The sequence below is a fragment of the Corvus brachyrhynchos genome, unplaced genomic scaffold (genome assembly GCF_000691975.1).
Source record: "Corvus brachyrhynchos isolate BGI_N302 unplaced genomic scaffold, ASM69197v1 scaffold11, whole genome shotgun sequence".
NCBI classification, from domain to species: domain Eukaryota; kingdom Metazoa; phylum Chordata; class Aves; order Passeriformes; family Corvidae; genus Corvus; species Corvus brachyrhynchos.
The window spans coordinates 4,384,405-4,407,635 of NW_008236965.1; the positions used below are offsets into that span (position 1 = coordinate 4,384,405).

Consider the following 23,231-nt stretch of genomic DNA (forward strand, 5'->3'; position numbering starts at 1 on the left):
TGTAGAGAGTTTTTCCTTGAGAAATATTGACAAGTGTCCAACCCTGGTATTCAAGGAAAATAGCTAAGTTATTTGTAAGAAACATCTAAGTAGCCGAGAGGAAAATAACGAATTTCTGAACTAAAAAGACATTAAGGATCCAACTTTGTATCTTGTTTTTTTATGCTAATTGTTTCTAAGTACTCTATTGAAATTAGGGGCTTTAATAAGGTCAGTGTAAATTGAAATAAGTGGCTGCATAATATTTATTTGCTGGCTGGGGTTAAACCACACCAGTAATGGGTGTTACCACTTTGGATTACACATGTGACGTAGGAACAAATTAAAGTTGATGTAACCACACCAGCAGTAGCCTACCTGGGTTATTACTTCCCTGACACAGTGAGGGTTGCATCTGGTTGTACGTCACCATTTGTGAATCACTGAGGTTTTTGTTACAAAGGCCAAGAGGAGCTGGAAGGATTTGATTTTGTCTGCTTTTCACTGTGGGCAGTAAAACCAGAACATGTGTCATCCTTTAATGTTTCTTGTTGACCACAGATATTAGTGACCTAATGGAAACAAACAGTGACGACTGCTGTGGTGAACATAATTTAGGAAATTCTGTTACACCTGGCCTGGATGTATAAACCTCTTTATAGGGTTGTAAGTATGATCTAGAGGTCAGGGCTACACTTAAGAAATAAGGGGATTCTTTTCTAGATCTGCCACAGACTTGTTATGGAACTTTTGCTGAATCACTTAAACTGTTGGCCAAATTACCACACTTACCTTCCTAGGGTCAGGTATTTTAGTATGTATTGATTTTTCACATAGGCAGGGCTTTACTTTTTCTGATTTATTGCAGTGACATACCCAGATTTATGAGTAACTTTCATGTATTTCAGGTGTCTCTGCCTTATGCTGCCTATTGGCAAAACCTGGATAATACCTACCTCACTAAGATGTTGAGATCTGTTCCAGCATGGTAGTGATGGCAATTAACATCCAAGAAACCAAGCAGCATTTTGACATAGCACTGCAGTGGGTTCATGCTTCACCTCTGAAAGGCTCAGGAAAGGACCACTAGCTCGAGTGTAGGGATGGGGTTGGGGAAGCATGATGACCTTGTGCTTTCCCTGGCTATTCCCAGGGCTGTAGCAGCTCTAGGCTGGTTTGATGGGTGCTTCAGGTGCTGCAGTATCAGCCCTGTCTGGGGAAAAAGGCTGTGACACTGAGGCACCTGTCTGAAGCTGTAGGAATGTCAGATGTTGCTTGGCTTGCATATCCTTTGCCAGAACCTGGGAGGGATCATTCTTTTGCTTCCTCCTACAGTTCATAAGCCAAGAAAATCCTTTCCTCACCACGACTGGGTCTTTGAGTATATGTTTTCACTGCTTAAGATTTTTTTGTTGGCGTATTGAACTATTGTTCTAAAACTTTTATAAAGCTGAGTTAAAAAAAAAAAAGAATTAAAAATGGCTTTTTTTCTACTTAGAATTGGCATTGTTGTGCTTTGGTAATAACAGGATGGGAAAGCCTTTTCTTCCCTGAGAGAACATTTTCAGATTGTTTGAAAAAATTATTGCTATTGTTGCAATTATTTAGTAACGTAAGAAAATTACAACCAGGTCTTGGAACAGAAAAACACTGAAAGATGTATTTTTTTTCCTTAAATGCTTTTCCAACATGGTGAAATTCCATCTCTTCTGTGTTAACTTTAAAAATCTAAAAACAGATCCGAGGTTGTGCAACTATTTTAGATCTGTCATAAATTCAGTACGATCTTCATTCAGGTATAAAGGGACATAATGGAAACTTGCCTGCAATGAGCTTTAACAGTTAAATGGCCATAGCTTATTTTACAGTAGTTTTGTTGTCATTTTTGAGTATCCTATTTTTAAGTATCTTATTCATTGTGCTATTTTGTGTGGCTGGGAACAAGAGCCCGCTTGCTTAGGTCAAGTTGCAAAACTGGAACTGATAGACTGTATTTTGTAAGTAAACTAACAACAATTGTTATATGAGTAAACATATTTGAGGCAAAGATATACTGCCTTGTCAGATATATTTGTTTTCTATAAACTGTAATTGCAGGCTGCATTGAGCCAGCAAATCTGGAACAGTTCATCATTTGTTACATGTTCTTAATCAAAGCCAAATACTGAAAGCAAGGAAAGTTTTTTCTAGTTCTCTTGAGAATTATTTATTTTACCTTCCAGCCTACATTTAAATAATAGAGAGCATTTGCATGCTATGTTAAAAGGGAGGTTTTGTGAAAATAGGTTTGATGATATAATAGGCTTAATTTAGGAATAGATAACAAGTCTGTTGTATGCAAAACTGAGATTTAAGTAAATTTTTGTAAATTAGAGAAATAGGGAAAGTATTTTGCAAGAAAAATGCATCATTTTGTTCAATAGTTTTTTCGATTATTTGCATACAAAAAGGCACTTCATTAATTAGAAAGACAAGCTGTTGGCTTCTCAGCATATGAGTGTGTTGACTCTGAGTCTTATGTTAAATAATCTATGTAAGCTCTGGTTCTGGTCATATTTTTCAACAGAAAGGCAAAATTCAAAATCTCTTTCATAAAGTATTTTATTACCTAGCAGTGCAAGCGACTGCCTTCATCTTGCTTGATGAGGTGTCTGACCCTCAGTATGCTCACCTTTGGTTTTCCTTTCAAACACAGTAAGTTTGAAGACATTGATCTCTCTTTTGGTTGGATTGTCCTTCTGCTGTTTATACATTCAGGCCCTCTCCACAGACAGGCTTTGGTGTTCCCTTGCAAATACTGCCAACTTCAGAAAAATTATTGCTAGCAGGAAAAAAATATCCTTTTAATTTTTAAGATCAGCTAATTGGTGTATAATCAGGATACAGTTTACACAAATATGCACAGGAACATACTGCTCAGCCTATTAAGGTTAAAATATGCATGCAACATATGACACCAACCCAAAACGAGACATAAAAAATTAATGGCACAGGAAACTTGAATGTGCAAAATATTTATTCTTTGAGTCTAAATACCATATCTGCATATGCATATGTAGTGTCTCAGATAAGACACATTTCCTTTAAAAGTACTGTTTTTTTAAAATAAGGGTGAAAATGATCCCATTATTTAGGTAAGTGACACTGCCCTGGAAGGCAGTGCTTTCAGTTCAGAGAGGCAGGAAAAGACACCAATCTGTGCTGGACATGTGGTTGTGTTGTTGACACGACTTTTTTTTTGTCCAGAAGAAAGATCTCAGTGCTGTCTTCTTGGCAAGAGTGGAATGGATGCTCACTCATTCTTTACAAGCAGATCTTGTTTATGAGTTCTATTTAATTAGTGACTTGAGATACATAAAATCTTAATCTTTTTTCCTGTGTTATAGTCATTTGCTCTCCTGGTATTCAGTTAAGGTTTCATAATCTATCCAGATTCCAGTAGCTTGTTCCAGAAGATTGCTTCTTTTCTTGTCATTTGCTGTGCATCTTCTTTTTACTCTAATTGCTTACCCTTTCTTTTCAATTACTCCTTTCTTGTAGTCTTCAAAATGCATGAATGCTAAGCCCTGACTTAGCTTCTGCAATTTTGCATAGCTGGATCCAACCACTAGTGTGGTACGCTAGTGTCATGAGGGTCTGTGCAGGAACAGCCTATAGAAGCAAGAAGTAGAAATCACTCTGGGTTTGAAGTGTAATTCCAGGTTAATTCTATCCTCTGGACATCTGTTTGCCTCAGTGGCTGTCTTGTGTGTCATATATTTAGCTCTAGGAATCCCATTTATGGACCATGCGATGAAACACTGAACACAAATACAGCCACTGCATCAAGGAGCTAGTTATATATACACCTGTGTGTGTATATATTATGTATGAAACAAGATAACAGATAACTAAAATAAAAGTATAATGCAAGAGAACATGCACTATTTGGGCAATTGCTAGGAGGCTATTTTCAGGTTTCTTGCAGACAAGAAGACACTCATTTTAATAAAACATTTAGATCTGGATCTGCATTTGGAAATTGGAAAGTCAGTATGGAGAAAATTAGGACAATGTTTGGTTTAGAATTTAATTTTATCCTGCTGGATGCTGGACAGGGCAGAGAAGAGGCAGAGGGTGACCCTTCCAAATGGAATCTAAAGAGATTTAGGAGAGCAGTCACTGCTGAGCATTCTCAGCAGCTTACAGATGAAACAGGGGGAGGTAGTTATGGAGACAGATGCGGGCATCAGTTAGTTTGTTGGTTGGGTTTTTTATGCTAGACCAGAATTATATTTGTATCAATGAAACAGCAGAGACAAGTGAATTTTTAAAGAAGTGAGTGAGAGGGAACAAGCGAAGTGGTGGAATAGGGCTACAGGGACAGTTGAAAGAATAAAGAGAAGAAACTATTTTTGCAAGTAATTTATGTTTATGCACATACCCCAAAATGTTGCATTTGAGGAACAGTTTAGAGAGTGGCAGCTTCTCTTTCATGAGCACTGAAAAATTTTTGTTTAATCCGTTAAAGGATTTTTTTCATTTCTAAAAGTTTTGCAATACATTTTATATGCCTGAAGTATAAAATTGAGCCAGGTATATAATTTACCAGTTGTACAAGCATTTGCAAGCTTGCTTTTACCACAATGTCACAATGTCATAACTATCCACAAGGTACTAGTCAAGAGCAAATGTGTTGTCAAACTCAGGTGCAAAATATTTTTCTATTCAAATTTATATTGAAATCTCCTTTAATGCATGCAAAACCCAATAAAATATGCTGGTAAAGTAACAGCAGCAGTGAAACTTCCTCTTGTCTCAAAACTACATTTCCCCATCACAAAAGAGACTGTTGATTTTTCCACAAGTTTCTGCAGAGAAATGTCTCCCTGCTGCCAGCAGTTCCCTCCTTCTCACTGCTGTTGGAGAAGTCAGTTGGTACCCAGCAAGGCCTTCCTGCCTGTGAGGTCTGTCCCTGACCTTTTGCCTCTAGACTGAGCTGCCTGTGTCTGTCTCCTTTAGCCTTTCATCCAGCTGGTGTGGGATTTTTGAGAAAAACATGGCTAACTTGATTTGAAACTTAGCAGACCAACCTTTCTTCCCTGTCCCTTCTCGCCTGTGATTAAGGAATGGCAGGAGACAAACAGGGTGGCTCACCTGATGCTGAGCCTTGGAGCAAGACTTTGGGATCTCTTTATATTTCCCAGAGCCAAGACACATCTGACAGCTGTGATAGGAGAGAGTTGGACTTCTTATTCTGTGGTAGAGACAATGAAAGCAGAGGAGTAATGCAGGGATACTGTTGTGGAATATAGAACACAACTCTATCTGGACTGAAAATTTGGGGTCCAGAGAATATACTGTGACTGTGCAAGTTAATATATTTTCCATGAGCTCTGAAACTTTGCAGGTGTACTTTAAACTGGGTCAGTAACACTTGTCTTCCTGTTACTTCAGTTAATCTTGATGAATTTGTAACTGCTAAGTTAAATATGCCCCTCTAAGTGTGCAATCACACTGACAATGATCCTTAGCTCAGAACTTCTTTACCTTTGCTTGTTTGGGGGTAGCTAGAATGATGCTGCGTTGCTTTTAAGGAGGTGGGTAACTGGTGTTAGCCTTTCCTGTGGGCTGGAACTGGGGCTGTGCAGCTCTTTACATCCTTCCCCCATGGCCTGTAGATAAGAGTAAGCTGTGGTATAAAAGTTACAGCACTAATCAGCATCCTGAGGTAGTTGAAGGACTCTGTCTCCTGTGACAACCATAAAATCCTTTGAATAATTTCTGGGGTTGTAGGTGAGAAGCAGCTCCCTTGGGCCTCCTTCAAGCTGCAGTGTCATGCAACGTGAATTGAAGGCCTAAATAACTTGGATAAATGATTGATGTGAGAATTTCTTCTTTAACCCATTAAGCCCTCCTCTGTAAAAAATATTTTTGGATGTAGGTGAAATTTGAATGTAAACATATGCCTTCGTACTTTTTTAAAAAAAGCTCCATACTTGCACTCTCTGCATTGGCAACAAGTGACTTATTCTGCTGCTATTGAGTCACTTCATTGTAGGAAACCTTTTCATTTCTGTCTACTTGGACCAGAAGGAAACTACAATCATTATTCAAGACCTTCCTCTTCTGATGGAATGGTGTTTATAAACCCAAGTTGGAACAAACTTCTGCAGAAAGTGGGTAGAATATACATAGCAAAAATGACCTGTGGCTGCTGGTAGGAAGGAGCATCACTGTTTGGGTGGTTTAGGAGACCTGAGCAGAGTTCTGCTCAGAAGTATGCTGTCCTAGGGACTTCCATGAGCCAGCTTCTTGTGGGGCTTTGGATAGCAGTGTGTGTGGGGAGGGGCTTTAACTCTGAATGCAACTTGCAGAGGTATTTTTTGCCTGTTCTTTTGCCCTGCTCCCTGTCCCATGTGCATACATGCACTCTCTAGAGTGGTCTAAGCGAAGCTTTGCTCTTGGCTGCACGTGGCAATAAACTGTATGAAAGCAATACCCATAAGGCACATTGTTTGGGCTCTTTTATGGTGTATGATAGATTCTATGAAACATTTTACTTTCAGGAACTGATACAGGCTTTAAAACAGTCTTCTGATAAAGTGACATGCCTGGAATAAACTTGTCACTGCATTCATTTTAATTATTTTTCACACACTATGTGAAATACTTCCGTTTATTGGGTTAAAAGCCCCTGAAGTTAGGGAAACTTGCTTTGCTATAACTAGATTTGAAAAACACATGGAGATACCAGACAGTGTTGACAATGCATGACCTGGATTATCCTGAATAAGATGGCATTATTAGCCATTTAGGCTTTCAGCTTTTGGATTCCTGTATTATGCAGTAACTTGAATACCAAGATACTTTGCCTGCAAAGGTGTATTTCTTGTTTTCAGTGGCATGAAGTTTCCCAAATTTTATTCATTGAGTACTTCATACATGTTTTATCTTATTTCAGAATTTCCTCCTTTACAGTCTACCCAACCATTACCAAGGTGCACACAGCATGGGACATTGTGCTGTTTTTAGTGGTGTGATGTGCTGTTTACCCTATTTCTTATGATTATCTCACTGTTTTCTAATGTTATTTCACAGTTAAGATGCACCAGTAGTTTGCATTAGTTCCTATTCTATATCTTTTTGCATTCCCTTTTCAATTATAAATATATGTTTGCGCCTGTTCCTTTCTTACTGTTAATTTGTAAAATCATCCTCTATAAAAATTCAAAGCATGTTGCTGATGATGGTTAGTTTCCAAGCTCATTGGTAGGGTGACTGTGCTTGACAAGGGAGTGAAATGTGGAAGTGCTGACAAGTGGCTGATGGCTGATTCTTGGCCCAAAGCACAGGATTGCAATATGAAGGATTATTATTATCTGTCACACAGCAAGAGCCGTTATTTCCTAACTTCGGTGCCGACTTTATTTAGAAACAGAAGTGGAGGCTGGGCAGAGTTCCTCGTGGTGAGAAGCAGCTCCCTGCAGATGCCCAAATTAGCTGGGAATGAGTGTTGAAGTCAGCAGGGGTGTAGTGCCACTGGCATGGTCCTCTGCCTGGGCTGCATTGCTCTGGTGAAGGCCTTCATGACTTCAGCTGTTACTGCAGCATCTTCTGTGGCTGCGTATTTGTAAATCTACCACTCTACTCCACAGACTTCCAGAGAGCACTGGCACCACTGTGACAGCCCAGGATATATCTGCTTTTCCCCCAGAAATGCATGGCTGCTCCAAAATCTGATACTGTTTTCTCTAGGGACCAGATTTTACCAGCTTTCTACCCATACAGTGTTCAGCCTAGCACTGAAAATATGCTACTATGGCAATTCACAGATTAATACCATACTATTTTGACTTTAAGTAAAATCTATTCATCTGATACTGTAATACTGTCATTTAAAACACATTTTGTTTTTATCTTTTTTCATTATATTATGATAATATTTTTATTAACGATATGTCCAAGCCTGATGGCATTGTTAAGTCCTCCTTAAGGATTTCAGTCATTTACTTTGTATTTCCAAGCTGGTTGTCTTGTCATATAGTAGCATGTTTCATTACTATATGTTTAGTACCAGGTGTACCTTGTGCTGGCTTCTGTTAGACTCCTGCTAGATTCCAGATGTCCCTCATCTATAGAGTCTGCAAAAGCTGCAAGATGCAATGTCATCCATTATTGCTTCATTTTGCAACTGCAATCATGAGACTTGGTGTTTTTCAGACCTAGGAATTCTCTGTTAGACTACTGACTCAGCATAGTGTTATCCTAAGTTACAAGGGTCACAGTTACTTCTGGGAATTCATAAGACGTCAGCAAGTCTTCAGGAAATTATTTAAATAAAAAAGGCCCAGTGACCTTAGGAAAACCAAAAGATTCAGTCACATGCCTGGCAGTTATGGAGCAAATAGAGTAGTGGAAAACAAAACTAACAAACATTGAAATATTAGCCTCAGGCTCTAGTTTCATGAAGATGTTAAGCTTCCAACATTGCCACCAAAAAAAAGAGCCATGTTTCCTTCTTTCCTTCTTCCTATGTTCTGGTACAAATATTTGGCTGCATGGTGGGCCAGATGATGAGGATGATCAAGGTTAGCATTAAACTAGCAAGAAGAAAGCTTGTTTTTAATAGCAGGTCTGTTCCTTGCCTACCTCCTCACACTGTTTCACAAGCACTTATCTGACAGGATGGCAAAGAGTGTTGCAGGACCTGCAGGAGCAGAGGGATCAGCAGCACTGCCTTTTGTTTGGTTGCAGATGAAAATAGTTCCAAAAGTTCTATGAGAGAGTGATGGTTTGTCAAACGTTTTTAAAGCTGGTTCATAGCCATTCAATTAAATCAACTGCTAAGGAAAATTGCTCTCTTGTTAGTTTCCATTGCGAATGTTGCTCTTCACTTTTCTCTTGTGTTGGGAAGGTATAAGCATTGGTCATTGTCCAGAAAAAACAGCATTGCAATTGCGTACAGAATTCTTCTTGTGCAGACCCCTTCTCTCCTGCCAATTCTACATCATGTAACCACAGAACTGTTTTGGAGATGGATTTCATTACTGACACAGCTGACTTGAGGCACAGGCCTATTTATTCACAGCTTTTAACTTTGAGGAAGTAACTTCTCATTCATGTAGCAAGAGTAATGGAAAAGACAAGAGGAACTTAACAGTTATTTTTAGGAAAAGATAGTGTTTATGCCAGCAAAACTAAAAATGTTGTTGAGACATTACAAACTTGAAACGTAGACAGTTGTGGTTTTGTTCTTCTGTAATTATTTTAAAGTGAAGGAATTTCTCTTAATGCGTACTCTGTAGCCCTGTCAGCTTGAGTAGTCCTGCACGTACATTTGTATTTCTATGCAAATTGGTATTTTCCTATGTGATGTATGAAAAAAACACTAAAAAGCTGGAAATCAATAATGCCAGAAAAATAGTAAAACTGATAATGTGCTTTCAAATGCACAAAGAGCATTTTGAGCACTTTCACAAATGAAAATAATATTATTGAACAAATGCATCAGCATAAGAGCTGACAAGAGTTTTGTAGCAGACTGTATGATTCAGAAGGAGAAAGTAATGAAGGGTGTACAGATGCCATTTAAAAGGCTACTAAGATGGTAAGGTATGAAACCAGCCTGCCTGCCTGCCTTTCTTTTCCAGACTCCTGTCTAAGGAAAACAGAACAAAAAATGAAAGGGACAGTAAACTGCAAGAAATTGCTTGGTTCAACATAGAGAGCACTAGCACTTTGGTTAACATGGTGTTAAGGAATCTTAGGCAGAGTTCTCGTGAAAGTTTTGGGTGGTGGCCAAGTGCTTTGACCTGGGGATCGAAGTAGTTTGTGTAATGCTGCTGGGGGGGAGAAAAGACAAGTTTTGGTAGGGGATCTTGCATGCAGTTGCATCCTTGGATAGAATTAGGAGAGCTGTGCAGCCAGGTTCCAGGAATTCGTTCATTTGGCAGCAAGTTTCATCCTTGCACAGATCAGAACTGACATGAAGTCATCCCTACTCACAGTGCGTTGTCAGAAGTGGAAATGGTTGTGGCCCTAGAGGCAGAGCCAAAGGATATTGAGGTGAAGAGTCATGCAAGTATGACATGCCCAGATGTATCATGGAATGGGGAAATCTGGGTTAGCTACTGGATCTGGGACTTGCAGCAAACAAAGCAGCAGAAGTTTTTGACATGAAGTTCTGTACAACTTAGGAGTTGGTATTTGGTACAGTGTATTAAGACTGGGTTGCTTCTGTACAGAAATCTTTCAGTGTCTAATTTAAAATCCATGAAAACTAGCAAAAAGCTGAAAATACAAAGTAAGTAAGCATCATTAGAAATGAGTTTGGCAATAGATCCCTTGAATAGGAGACAGAATGTTTAGTTTGTTCATTACTTGCTATTTTGAGAATTATGGGAATTAAAAGACAGACAAGCTTTTATTATAAAGACTGCAAACCCAACCAGCACATGTTCTGCAGTCAGGTTGTAGGAAGTCCTGTGCCAAAAAACTGGGTAAACAAGTGTGAAATGACCATTTCTGGAAGCGGGCAGAGTGATTAAAATCCAGCACATGAGTTTGTTTGAACTATGCCTTTGCTGTGTTTTGGGGCTTCCCCACCATTTGTGTTGTGAAAGTCATTGCTTGATGCGAGAGTGGCACACTGTTCAAGTGGTTATTTGAAGTTAATGTTCAGAAACATAATGCAAGCTGCAGCATCTTTGGGACCAAAAAGTATTTATTGTGGAACTGGACCACTTCCTGGCAGTCTGCAGTGTAAAGGAGACAGATCTTTAGTAGCTGTTTCATTATGGTATTAAAAATTGTATTAGAGTTTCAGCTTTTCAGTGTAAAGACTGGAGCTAACACAGAGAAACTGCTACTACACTGAAGGGGTATTGTTTTCAATAAGCAGACAGAGGATTGGTACACAACATAGAAAACTTTGAGGACTTAATTTTCTTCCTTATTCTTCTTGTCTAGTTTTTCAAATCCAAAATGTAGTGTGGGATAGAACTGCTTTTGAAATAAAAATTTAACTAAGTCCTTGAAGAGGAAAAGACAAATTTTTCATAAAGAGATTCTTCATAAATGCCATATATCTTCATGAAAACTTAATTGTTAAGATCCTGTCGGAAACCTATTATAAATCTCATTTCACAATATGAAGGCTCTTATGTCATTTTCTGAATACACAAATAATGGTATGCATATTGGAGAAGAGTCCTTGAAATCGTAACAGCAAAGACAGTGTTGTCCTGTGACGTTCTGGAGGCCTTTGCTACTAGGCATTTTATCCTAATTTCCTAGTGGAACAAATCTTTTTTGAGAGCATTTGTTTATTTGCCCTATTCCCCTTGATTTTTTTGAATCCTCTGCATGACACCAGCTAGAGCTGACAAAAGAGTAGAGGTCTTTAATATGTTTATAGAAACATAATAGTTCTTTTAAATCAAAAGCTGAATAGAGGAATGTGACACAAATTAGTGCTTCTAACTGAATGAAAAGCTCAATTTTGAGCTCAATTTTGAGAGGCAACAGGCAATGGCCAAGCCACAGGGAGTGCTGGCCAGCCAGTCAGTACCTGTGCTGCTCTGAAGCAGTCCCAGCATCTGCTGTCACTTTCCCAGCTGTGCAGGTGTAGGATACAAGCGGAAGCTGGGGCAAGAGGTGGTGGGAGCAGGTTGAGGTGATTAGAAGGCACTGGGTGCAAATCCGTTGTTCTCCAAGCTTCATTAATTCTGCTGTTCATGAAAGAATTGTTAGATGCCTTTGGATGCCAGGTTCTTTGTACAAAGCTGAAATTACTTAATAACATGGAGGTATTCATAGAAGTTTCACATATTTCTAGGCAAACTAAACAATTCCTCTTTTCACTCACCTTATGTCATCTTTGTCAAAATAAAATGAGGAGCAAAAATGAGGAAGTTTGTCTTCCTGATTTCACTTTGAGGATAAAAATAAACATTAGTTCTGTAGTATTTTTATTACAATGATGAAGGTTCATTCCCCCTTGTATTTCAGCTACCTTAATGGAACTCTTGCCAGTTAAGAAGAAAGAGACGAATGAAAAGTGCTAAAGAAAGGCTGTCTGCAGCTTGCTAGTGAAATGCCAATCCTCACAGTCTACAGTATTTGCTTTCTGATCCCAAGTGGCGTTTGCTGCAGATAAGATCCTAAGGGAGTTTGGCTCAGCCTGGCAAGCTGAAGGATGGGTTTTACTAACATGTGGTTTGTAAACAAGGAAAGGCATCAAATATATGAAATTGGGTTTCTGCGGCTTTGTGGACAGCTCACACCAGATTGCAGTAATATACTCTGCTCTTGGCATCTTTACCTGTCACAGACTGACTCAGAGGGAGGAGAATGCTTTGGAGAAGCTTGGGAAGCTTGGTTGGATTTTAGGAATCAAGCTGTAGACAAGGAAGATTAATGACAGAGAAATAATACAGAATCATGGAGCATAAGGAGTTTAAAGAATAGCCTTAAAATAGGGTGACAGCATAGCTGAGGTTGGAAGGCACCTCTGGAAATGGTCTGGGTTAGCCCTCTGCTCAAGCAGGGACAGCTAGAGCCAGTTGCCCAGGATCATGTTCAGTTGGGCTTTGAGTATCTCCAAGGATAGAGACTCCACAACCTTTCTGGGCAACCTGTGCCAGTGTTTTATCACCCACACAGTAAGAAAACTAAACAAAAAAACAAACAAACAAACAGAAATTAAGAAAGATGTTAGCTATATTCCATTACCTAGAGATCCTGCTTCAGTCCTAGTCCACCAAGATCACTACTTTCCTACTTTCCGGCTGCTGACCAAATAGCAAGATACTGTACAGCCAGGAACTTATATTCTTGAATGCTCAGGGTGCAAGTTGTAAGTTATTGCAGATTGAAGCCACACTGTGTCCCAGGCTAGTTTATTGAAATGTAAACTTACTACTTTATATTTACTAAAAATGTCATTGTGCCTGGAGAAAAAAGGACAGGATAAGAGGATATCAGGAAAGCCTGAGGGGAATGTGTTGTGAATGGGGTGACAGCACAGGTGAAAAAGTTACTGTGAGTATATGTTGCCCATAGAGTCCATATGCCAATGGCAGAAGAGTCGAAGGTTCAAGACGTGTTGTTACATTGCAGTGTTGAGCACTGCTAGAGTATGTCTGCCTCTCTTGCCAGTGCTCTCCTGTTAGAGGAGCATCTCAAGCACAGATGGCTCAGGTAACTGTCCTGGGCTCGTCCCAGGAATGCATTGCATCCTTCAACTGGCAACTTCAGACACAGAACCTTTTAGAGGTTTATGTGTATTTCTTCCAACACCACATAGCTCCATGCTGGACAGCGCTGAAACTATTTAATTTTCAGTTGCTTGTCTTGAAAAATTTACTTGGGTGATCATGCTATCAGTCCTTTATTTCTCACTTTCATAGCACAGTAGTAATTTAAAACAGAGGATACATATATGCAGACCAAAGATTAAAGTGATGAGTGATCTGAATATGTGCAGGGTTACTAAGAGGTAAATACAGCCCTGGAAATAAGGGCAGGTGGCACGAGCAGAAGAAAAAAAATTAGCACGTATTCAAAATTGGAAGATAACAGTGATGCTTTTTATAAGAAGCTGTTCCTGTATCATTTGAAATCAGCAGAGAATCAGTCAGGAGGAGAGAAGGCAGATGATAAATGATTCATTTGCTTGCCTCCTCCTTGAGATTCCTTTCTTTGCCAGCTTGAGTTAACAGATGTCTTAAAGATTATGAATTCACAGGAAAATAACGCAAGACAATGGGCAGCCAAGACAGTATTCTGATAGTCTAAATATTTTGTTCCTCATATTTTATCAGCTATTGAATCTCAAGATCTACAAAAGCTCTTATATTAAGGAATGACTTTGCTCACAAACACTTTGGTTCAATGAGGCTTTCAATGAGAAGTGGTTCTTCTGTATTTGAACTATAATCTGTTTTTTTCATTGTGACCCAGCCTTTGGTTACAGGCAAGTCAGCTGGGCCTGGGGAAACATGAAGACTGATTTTCTGCTGTGCTGTACATCAAATATCAAAGTCTTTTTGCAGAACTTCGTGATCATTGGTGAGAATGAATTTCAAAGGACACTTGTCCTCTTTAATGATATAAAATCTTTCAAGGTTAATTCAGAGCAGTCTGTGTTTTCAGCTTCTGCAGGGGACCATTTCTCTGCAGTCACTATTCACAAGGTGGGATTCTTGCCTTAATACGCTAATCCCCTCAGGGATCAGGAAGATCCACCACCCAGATCTGTACTGAAGATGCAAAAGAGTACTTTAAGAATACTGGGACTTGTTACAACAAAACTTTTGCAACCCAAACCAAACATGACAGTGTATTCTTTGTGGGTTTCTGCATTGAAAACACACTGCATTTGAAGTACCAGAAACAGAGTAAGATGTGAAGTAATTATTCTGACTCAAATGGAGTTTTTGATATACTCCCTCTTTAAGAAAAAATCTAGGTACATTGGTTAATATTTTATCATTCGTGTGTATATCTGTGCTAACTGAAGTGAAAACTGAAGGACTGACAGCTCTGAAGTGGCTGCCAATACTGTGCACTGTAAAAGTACTGAGGGACTGTGTTTGCATAGTCACTCCGAGCTTGTCTGCAAGCGTGTCGCCATGAAGTGCTAAGTTCTGTACCACAGTGTTTGTCTGCAGTCAGATGGACTCTGTCCTCCTCTGTTTCCACATACAAATTTGGCTTTGTTCACTAAGCTATGTGGAGTTCAGAGGTCTTTTACATGCATACATATCCATTGCAAATTGATTTGCAAGAGCATGTTTACCCTCACAGTGAAGGCCAAATGGTCATCAGATTTGCTGTCATTACAGCTCCGGGTTAAACTTCATCTGTTGGAAAAGGATATGAAACGGTGCTGTGTTTGCTTTAGCCTGTTGCTACAAGTCGTCATCCTACCTTAATGCAGTCTTTTTAAAGTATAAATGCTTTCTTTGTCTTTACAAAAGGTTGTTTAAATTGCAGTTTAGTGCAGGTTTCATCTCTCTTAGTGGGTTGTAAGATACTGAACATCTGTGAACACCACAAAATAATAAAAAAAGGTAAGTGATCTAAGAGCAGATAAAGAAATGTAATATACTCCAAAAAAAAGTAAAAAAAAAAGTAAAGTAATAAGTTACTTAAAGGGCTATTTCTGTAAATAAAAAAGTATTAATCATCTCAGATGCAACTAAGTTATCAGATATTTTGCTTGCTTCACCATCTGTCTTCAAAGGCACAAGATAGCAAATTACGCAAACCTTTACAAATATTTTTATCAATCTTTCCTTGTAGCATAAATATCTCAAGTATCTTTTGAGAGGTGCTTGATTTAAAATTTTGTCTGAGATATGGAGTCATAGATTTGCTTTTGTCATTTTTTCATCTTAGGTGTTGCTAGATGCTTAAATAAAGTTTTCTTTATTACTGGATTTCCTTACTCACTGGGTTTCAATAATGTAAGCAGCACACACTTTATGAGAACAGCCAGTATTTATATTAGTTCCCAGGTGTTGGTTTTTGTGGAGATATTTAGTCTGATATTAGTAGATGACTTAATATTTACAGATGACTGTATCAGGATATGGTGTAGCTCATAGTAGCTCTGTAAGCAAACATGCTGCTGCTATTCATAACATACAAAATAATTCTAGCCCTGAGGACAAATCTGAGCATTAGGCTGGAAGTTGTCTGTGGCTGCAGCTGTGCTGTGGGAATGTGGCTGAAAGCAAGGCATGACGAGGAGGTGGCTGGGAAAAGTTGGTTGAAATTCCTTGATCATTCAAGGGCTGCCAATGGAAGCTGCATATTTCACCTGTTCCCCTTTTCCAAGCAGCACCACAGATTAATCAGAAAAAAGCTGATTAATCTTTGATCTTTTCAAAGCAAGATTTTAGTGGATATTTGTACCTGAAGTAGTGATGAACAGCGCATGATAAAAGGGCTGTAAAAAGTGTTGATCCTGTAGTACTGTGGGAGTCATTGACTCTGTCTTACCTATTAGCATGTCATATTTCATTTGCTTTTGTGGTCAGGGGCTTTCCTGTTTCCCTTTATGTCAAGAAGCTCCCTTGAGGAAGGCTGTTTCTAGTATTGTAGCTTGAAGAGAGGTGGGGTGACACTGGAGTGTGTACTTGGGCCTCTAGACAAGAGTGAACACCATATTGAGATATAGCAGTGTTTCCAGTGACTGATAGAGCAATTATAAAGTTTGACTATTGCATTTTGCATAATTAACATGAAAGTCTTTAAAGTCATGAATGATCAGTGGGCTGAAATGGCAGCAAGGTTTTTAGAAAAGCTTATGTGTGCATAGTGCTTACATGAAAAGCATTTTTGAGTGTTCTTTCAAATTGATGGAATAGAATTGAAGGCTGATTATGCATATGTGACCACATACACATCTGGAAAATAAGGTTAAACCTATAACTGTGTTATCCCACTGTCTTAATCTGTATATAGAATAATATTAATACAGAACAGGATATATGTTAGTGGAAAAGTATGTAGTAATTGTAGATCTTGTGGGTAATAAAGCACCAGGAGTATATTACAAAAAATGGTGTGCATTTATTTTTATTTTAATAGTGGTTGCTTTTAGTTATGGAGAAGAAGTTACAGGAGAATGTTTTCTTGTACTGACATTTTTAAGCACTGTGATTGATACATGTATCGCTCAAACTCACACCCATCATTTTCTGCCCTCATAAAAGAGTGTATCTGCAAAACACATTCAAGCATCCTCGTTGTTCTAAATTGCTTTATTTCATTGTTGTAAAGACAAAAGTGCATCCCTGCAGGATTTAAGGGGCTTTTTGTTCAGGCAGGGAAACAGAATAATTAAGGAAGGAATGAGAAAAGAACTGGGCAAGTAGGGTGTTGTATAGCTGGGAAAAAGTGTTTGGATTGAGCACATGGGGCCTGTTACTGGGCCACCTTGGACCAGAATCTTTTCTTGAGGTGTTAAGATGTTCCATGGGTTTGGTTTTCCATTTATGCTGGATACATGTTGGTTTAGCATTAATGATTGCAGTCAAGCAAATCCCTTACACTCAGGGCTATAAACCTCTGAATGTGCTTAGTAGCAGAGGATTTTGAGGTGTAAAGCCTGCTTTCTGTGAGAACTGAAGCTACAATGCAGCAGTGATGGAATTAGAAGTTATGCCTTTTGGGATTAAATACCCCCTTGATAAATTACAGCTTTTTGTGTTAAAATCTTTTGAAAAAAGTAAAAGGAAGAGGACTAAAAGAACATGATTTGTGTGTGGCATCTTTGAAAATGACACTATATTAAAAAACTAAATTGCTGGCAGCCTTCTTAGCATGAGCCATCACTCTTAATAGTTCATTAGTTTAGTAAAAATGAATGCTTATAAATGCCACAGAGGCTTATTTAACTGATGAGAACAACTAAAAATATATGGGAAAATTTCTGTGGCATTCAGAGTTTCTCATGACTGAAAAACTAAAGATGCTGCAGAGCTGGCTAGATGCAGATATTGCAGAACTCTGCCTCCCCTTTTTCTCCTACCTTGCCTGAGGTGACTTTTTGTCCCCCTGCACTGTATATGTAGGCTGGTGACTTGCTGAAACAGCCTTTTAGTTTGTTTCTTTTTTCCTATTTGTTGCTCAGTTTTGGAGCATAATGATACACATCTGATCTGCCTGATGCAGAAATATTTGTCTTCCACTTGTGGAGGGAGCTATCCAGTGTGGATACTGTGCTACTGTTAGTTTTTGAAGCTGGGAGACAAAGAATGTTAATTTTCACTTTCAGTACCGAGACACCTTTCAGGAAACCCACCTTCTGCTCAGCCATCATAGAGCTAATGGTGCCTGTGGTGCTAGAGGGCCAGCACCAGCAAGAATAATTGATTTATTTCAATTTATCATATTTATTTATTGCTGTTCTGAACATGTATTCCTGCACTCTTGTGCAACCCTCAAATACTAAAGCATAGCATAACATGCCCTTTAAGACGGCAGGCTCTTTTGGATTATAGCATTTTCATGATGGTAGCTGCGAAATAATAACAAATCTTAACACAAGGAGTGCAATTGAGGGCTCCTCCTGGAGCTTTTTCCTCTTAGCTGAGCTGAAGGACAGGCAGTTGTATAACCCCACACGCTGAGCTGGAGCGTGTCAGCAGCCCAGTGAGGAGTCCTGCCAAAGCTCTGTTCTCCACAGGGTTTTGGAATGTCATGGCTTAATTGCCATGGGAGACACATGCCTGAGTGCTCCTGCCCAAGTGACTGCTCGTCTCAGTGTATGTGTTGCAGAATGAGACCCTTAGCACCAGACTGGGTGAGTCATTTTCCCAGTTTACCAGGTTGTCTCCAGCTTCCTAGAGTTAGCTTTCTAGAATTTAGGATTTGTCTGGTCTTGTGTTTCAAGGCAAATTTAATGTAGTTTCCTAGGCTTTAGGAGCACTGCTGAACTGGAAAGTGTAGTGTCTGCTGTTTGTGGATATGTTAATAATTTTTGTTTAATTTTGTTGCCGTTAATGGCAAAATGAACAGATTGTACAGATATTCTAGAGGAAAACAAGATTCTAGATTAAAAATCTGACTGATGTCCTAAGTGCCAAGTATGAAAAAGAGTTTTGGTTTTTGTTAAGTGTTGTTGATTTATTGCATGTGTTCATTTTGTAATAGCTCTCATGAGTGCAGCAAGCAGAAAACTGGTTGCTGTATTTTTTGCATCTTTTCAGCATTTCTTGAGGCATTTGTTTAATGTATGTTGTTACCTGTTGGAGTGAAAATAAAATACTGACAATAGTGGGTTTTTTCCCCTACTAAGAGAGGCTTATTTGAAACTGATCTAGCAGAGGTCAGAGTAAGACCTGCAGTGTAATGTCATTACGGAGATTGAAAACCTGTTGCAAAACATGGATACTCTGGTATATAAAAATGAAGTAGCACAGTTGTTAGCAGTCTTTAAGAAAAAGTCATACTTTTAAAAGCTATTTGTGAATTTTTTTCTTTAGTTAAGTAGGCCAGAAGTCAGCTTTAAGTCAGCAAGCTGGTAGTATAAAGTTCATACTTTTGGAGATTACTGTGTAGGAATCCGTGTGGTTTAATCTCAGTGCCTTTGTTATAGTGAGAAGAACATAACAAAAACTGAATATGCATAGTGGTTTTGCAATTTAGAGCTATTTTATTTCATTTACTGCATGTTTGTAGTGCTATTGTGCATAGGCAGTTTAATCTGCGTGAATTACGTGGTGGAACGTAAGAGAAGTGGCAAAGATGCAACAGTAACTCATGTTTGCGTTTGGTTTATTCAAATGTTTTCTGTAGAGACCAATACAAAAAAGCAGCAGAGACCCAAGTGGTTGGCCACTATCTCAGAACTTAGCTAAGGGGATAAAAATTTTAGGATTGTCCCATGATAACATGAGATATATGCAATCAGAATGGAAAGAGAAAAGGCCTCTTTGGGCCATTTGTTGTGTTTCTGTTCATGCATTTTTAAACTTGGTCTGTCATCCAAGAAAGAATAATTTGGATTTGTATATTCCTTCTTGTTCTTTAGAAAAGCTAATTTATTTCTGATTTATCTGCTGTCTGTGGTATTTCTTAAAGCTCCTTATACAGTTATTTTGTACGAACTTTTATCAGTGTAACAAATATAGTCTGTAATGTATCCTTGCAAATCTTCTGAATATGAGAAAGGAAACCAAATGTAGAGACAAGTGCAAGATCTTGTGTTGGATAATGGGTCCCTCATGTCCACAGGTGCTAGTTACATAAGGGACAGTGGGGAACACCAGTGCCAGGCAGTGGGACCTACTACATGTAGTAAACAAAGTCCCAAAGTGACAGGTGACCAGGGCAAGCCACCGTGTTGAAATATGTCTTGGTGTGCCCAGCAATACAATGAGGACAGAAGCATTTACTGCTCCTTGGAATGCACTGCTTGTGAAAGGCAGTAGATGAGAGCAATAAATAGTTATTGTTGAGAATGGGCAAGAGAATGTCTAATTTGGGAAGAGCTGTTGGCTGCTGTAACAGCACCCCTTGCTGCTGCGAAATATTTTTACATCTCTGGAAACAGATGGGAAGCTGAGTGTGCTTGTCCAGTATTTCCCAGGACTGTGTAACTGCTCTTAAAGTACAGTTTAAAAAGCCTGTTTGAAACCCTGTCACCAAGTTCCAATTTTTATCTTGTGATGGAGTGTTTCACCAGTAATGCTAATCTGAAATAATAATTTACATGATGAAGTTTAAGAGGTACAGGTGCTAGAACTAGTAGATTTGATGAACATACACATTTTCAGTGCACGTGGTTAAGTTTAATATGTAGTTTAATACTGTATTTTACATTTTCTTTTTAAAAGATAGATTAAAAAGTATGTAGGCTATATGCCAAGTCCTAGGGTTCCTGTTAGAGTTTGGAGTTGCTTTGTCTAATTTGCTGGTGATGATTTAACTGCATTCTTGATGAAGTTTCTACTCCATTAATGTGCATTTTAAAACTTTCATATTAAGAAAGAAAAAAAATTGTCAGTGTATGGTTAAACTGTGGAAGTGTCTTTTGAGTTTATTTACAGTTATTTATCTAATGGTTCCTTCTGCTTTGGGTTAGGCTTAAGTGATGATCTCAACCTCGCTAGTATTGCGGTTCTGTCTGTCACACACACAAGCCTGGCTCCAGCTGTGGCAAATGGAATTAACTTCTTAGTTAATTTATTATTTTCTCTTAAAAGCTTTTGACCACTGGTACTACGTTATTGCTGTAAGTTGCTTCAGTTAATTACTGCTGTTATGCAAAAGACTTATATCCAATAAAAGGCCTGACTACTGCTGCATGTTTTTAACAAAAGAAACATTCATTGAACAATGAGGCTTGCTGTTATTCTGACAGTGCATATGTGTTAAAATGCAATGGTGTTAAAAAACAGGTGTCTTCCAGGCTTTCAGGTTCCTTACAGACAAATCTTTGCCATAAAATTCAGAGCAGCAGCCAGATGGCTGAAACTTGGAAGTGTTGCTGTGGAGTCTAGCAAGAGAAAACACTCCTGGGTAACAGTAGAACATTAACACACTCAGAGTAATACATTACTAGCAGTGATGCCGTACTGCATTGTGGCTTAATTGTGTTTAATGGAGTCCTGTAGTCTCTGTGATTTAGCTGCACATGTCAAAGCAGGGCAATTCCCAGTTCATCTGCCTGCAGAAAAACACAGCAGCTTTACATAACCCGTTTGAGAGAGTACTTGAAGCGCCTCAGGTAATCCATCTCACCTCCTTCAGTTTATCTTTCTCTTCTCTGGTATATTTATGTCACAAATTCAAACCAGACCAAAAACCCCAAACTAAACAACCTCTTCCCACAAACACACACTCACCCCCAGCAAAAATTTCCCAACCCAATATTTCCACCCAGCTAACTTCTGTTGTCTACTAGACGGGGAAGAGACCTCAGCAGATTTTTTTTGTCATCTATCCAAAGCCATTCACCTTTTAACAGCATGTGGGTGATGAGGGAGTTGGAATTGACATGTCAAATCCCACGTCAGAATTACACTGCCAAAGCCCTCCAGGAAAAGAAAGAAATTGGAACTTGACCGTTCTGGTGCCTTTTAAAATCAGAATTGTATTTTTGCTAGTGGTAAAAGAGGATGGAGCCCTTGTGTTGTGGAAGATAGTGACAGAGTCCACATTAGAATTTAGTATGATTACGATTTTATCTGAAGTTTTGTAACACTATCTTCAATACACTTAAAGCAAATTTAAAAATTACCATTTTAAATGCTATCTGTTTGCTCTTAATTAGTTTTCTCAAAAGCATCTACCTTATGGAAGGAAGTTTGCAGTTCTACCTTTTTTCTTAACATATGCATTTTGATACACAGAATTGTCATGGATAACTCATATTTTGTTTCTGCTTATTGGTGAAAAGGGAATGGTTAAAACGAAGGGGGAGAACTCATTTTAGAGTGTTCTCCTTTAAATTGTCTTAAGCCAAGACAACAACTCAGTGATTTATAAAAACATAAAAGGTGATACAGTAACCACCTAGGTTGGCTGTCCAAAACATCTGTACCATTAAAATCATTAACATGCACCCTATATATAAAGTCATCTTTAGTTATGCAATAGTTGCTTTTTGTCTTTTTGCACATTAATTTTAGTACTGGTTTCTAGCTGAATCGTATCACAGCCCAGCTTGTCTAGCTAGGACACCCTGCACTGAACCAGTTCCCCCCAGTTACAGATACAGCTTTGAGAGCTGGAAGAATCAAAAGTCAAACTGAGACTGATGGGCAGATGGTGCCATGTGCAGAAAAATCTGAAATAGAAGAGAGGAAATTTCTTCAACTTGTCATTTTTGTCCTAATAGAGTGACAGGATAGGCTACAAAGACATTGGCATCAGTGACTCTACAGAAACCACCATATAACCCACTTACACATGCACACATTTATAGAAACATCTGTTTCAGGACAGGTTTTAAGTTAAAAAAAAGGTAGTTTGGATTTGAAAATTCCAGTTAACCTTGAAATAGTTTACTTCCTATCTGTTTTGCTGCTGCTGCTGCTGTGCTTTTCATCTAATCATGAGCTGTCAGTTTGTGACCTTTCCTGGGTCTGATGGCAGCATGTAAGTGCCAGCGTGATTTTTTGTGTAGTGTTGCCTCAGCTTTTGATGCCCTTACAAAGGTAAGCATTGAATGCCAATGTGTTGTCATTGCCCCTTTTTTTGGTCTTCGTTGCTAGTGCCAGAGGAGTATTTAAATGTGGAAATGATGTTCTCCCTTGCATGTTTACAGAAGGAGGAAACTTCTTTATCGTCTCCTGCTGTCAGAGGCTAAAACACCATTTTAAGGATCCAATTAAAAACACCACTTTGAAACAAATTAGATTTGTGCCCTCAAAAATTTATTTTTTTGTTTCCTTATTTTTTTTCAAACTTCTAAATACAATTCATTTTTCCATTTGACCCAACTTTAGACCTTTTATAGTCTGTTGTAGCCACACCAGAAAAAGAGCTGTAGAGCTCTTCACACAACTCATGTTCTTCTCAAGTGCACCAAACATTGGCATGCACATAGGGACCATCAGCAGCTTCTCCTTAAAACCAAACGTATTCACTGCTGGATCTGTTGTCTTGCATTAGATCAGAGAGAACAACAAATTGGTACATAGAATCTATGTTTCTTGCTGGCTTGCTACCCCTCGCTTAGGTATTTCTTTCGAGAAAGATTTGGAAGGAGAGGGAGAGCAGTGAGACAACCATGAGACTAATGGAGATAA

General features: G+C 38.7%; 1 protein-coding gene across 9 annotated transcripts in view; it reads left to right on the top strand.

The window, feature by feature from the left end:
• The window catches only part of SH3KBP1 (SH3 domain containing kinase binding protein 1), a 189,173-nt gene that overhangs the window by 55,718 nt on the left and 110,224 nt on the right, over positions 1-23,231 (top strand). The window contains exon 1 of one of the 9 annotated variants that reach the window (XM_008629252.2): positions 14,875-15,035. The exons of the other annotated variants lie outside the window; for them this stretch is intronic. The gene's annotated coding sequence lies outside the window, so the exon portion shown is untranslated. Of the gene's footprint in view, positions 1-14,874; positions 15,036-23,231 lie in introns of those variants that run through there. 9 annotated transcript variants of the gene reach the window in all.